We start from the raw sequence: 2,214 nt of genomic DNA, 5'->3' as shown, positions 1-2,214 counted from the left end.
AGCCCTGGCTGTAGAAAACAACATTGCTGGTAATAGAAAACAACTCCCCAGAGCTGCAGATCCAGGCCTGAGTGATGTGTCCCACACTCTGAGCCGTACAGCTGATCCATGGGCATTGCTGTGCCCACACTGTCCTGGCTGCTTTGGACATGTTACACACACAGGATAGAAATTCTCTGTCACTGTGCAGGGCAGAGCACATCAGGCTCTTTTCCTATGAATTGCACAAGATTGCACAAGCCACATTCCTGTACGGAATTTCCCAGATATACAAAAGCCTTGTTCTAGGCAGGTAAATTCCCAGCAAGCAGTGATAATACAGGATTCAAAGTAAACAGAAACCCACGAGCATGCGCACCATATGCTGCAAAAATTCCCCAGGAGGGAGGGGAAAGTGGAGGGGCTTTACCCCTGAAACACACTCAGGGGGAGGAGTTGGACGGGCTGCCCTCACCTTTGCCATGGGGCAGGGATGAGAAGAAGGAAGGGTACCATAAATAGCCCTGCCTCCTGGAATCACCATCCCAAAGAAATGCTTTAAGGGAGAAGCCGCATGTTTTTGTTTGCAGCACCCTGCCCTGCTTACATTTCAGACAAGCAGCAAAGCCATCCTTCAAGAGTGTTGTAAACCAGTGCAGTGAAGTAGTTAAAAAAGGCAATAACATCAGCAGTGTGAAGAGGTGCCTGAGTCTCACCCCTGCAGGGACTCTAGGTGTCCACAGGAGCTGTTGGTCCAGGACTGCCAGTGCTGATGATCAATTGGTGCTAGAGCAGGTCAGCAGCACCACAGTGGAGCTGTCCTGTAGGGGAAAGACTTGTAAAACCAGAAACACATTACTTTGCTAATCTATTTAGCATTTCAGTTTCTCAGTAACAAAATTTGTTTGGAGTAGTATTTTCCCGGTATTTTTTTGTTAATTCGTGTGCTGTAGCACCACTTTCCTGGGTACCAGTGGAGGAAGGCTGCAGCTGGCAGAGTGCTTGCTGAGCAGGGCCCACAGGTGCCTCTCTAATTTCATCCCCAACCCTTCTTTCAGAAACTGGGATAGCACAGCAACTAATCTTTCTTAATCTGGGAGGAGGCATGCAGAACTTTAATTTGCCTACAGACAAACATCCCAGCTTCTGGGGAATTAAGTTACCCAATGACCTTTCATTAAGGCATATGACTTAAAAGCAGCTCCCAAGGCCACAGCAGCACTGCCCCGATCTGTGCCCATGTATCCAGAAATAATGAATTTATGCTCTGGCTGGCCATGGCATCCAAATCTAACAGACTTGATTAAAAGGAGAAGCTGCAGCATCCAAATCTTACAGATTTGATTAAAAGGAGACACTGCAGCCAACACCCAGCCTGGTCCAAACACAATTATACTCCCCAAACCACACCAGCAGCCCAAAGGGTTATCCCAGCGGTACCCAGGGTCCCGTGAAGAAATAGAAAGTTGATCAAGAAACTGGAGCATCTCTCCAAAGAGGAAATGCTGAAGGAGCTGGGACTGTTCAGCATGGAGGAGACACAGCCGAGAGGGAACATCATCCCTGTATGTCCCTCAGAGGGAACATAATCCCTGTGGGTCCCCGAAAGGGAACATGGCCCCTGTGTGGGTCCCTCAGAGGGAACATCGTCCGTGTGGGTCCGCGAGAGGGAACACCGCCCCTGTCTGCAGGGAGGGCTCAGAGCAGGGACCAGGTGCTGCTCCTTGAGACCAGCAATGGTGCCAGGGGAATGGGCAGGAACCAATGTCCAGGAGTTCCAGCAGGCAGAACTTTACTGTGCGGTGAGCGAGCACTGGGACAGACTGCCCACAGACGACGTGGATTCTTACTCGCTGGAGATATTCCAGAACCGTCTGGACGCGACCCTGTGCCATGTGTTCTGGGACGGCCCTGCATGAGCAGAGAGGTGGGACCAGGTGACCCACGGGTGTCCCTTGCAGCCTGTCCCGTTCCGTGCCTTTGGGATTGTGGCCAATCCGCCCAGAGGCGCCGTCCCAGCGCCCCCGTGTCACCGGCTGAGGGCGACGCGGAAAGACCCACCCGCCCTGCCAGACTGTCTCCGCTAGCGGTGACGGCGAACCAAGGGGACGCCCGGTACACCCTCAGCTTGCCGCGCCCGGCCGCACAGCATTTTCTATTTCCCCCTCCCTCCCCTCACGGAGCCGAAAGCCGCCCTTTGGGCCTCGCTTTGGCGCGGAGCGCGCTGATTGGCCG

Source organism: Geospiza fortis, unplaced genomic scaffold (genome assembly GCF_000277835.1).
Source record: "Geospiza fortis unplaced genomic scaffold, GeoFor_1.0 scaffold92, whole genome shotgun sequence".
NCBI classification, from domain to species: domain Eukaryota; kingdom Metazoa; phylum Chordata; class Aves; order Passeriformes; family Thraupidae; genus Geospiza; species Geospiza fortis.
The sequence above is the reverse complement of the archived record's forward strand: the minus strand, read 5'-3'. Positions refer to the sequence as shown.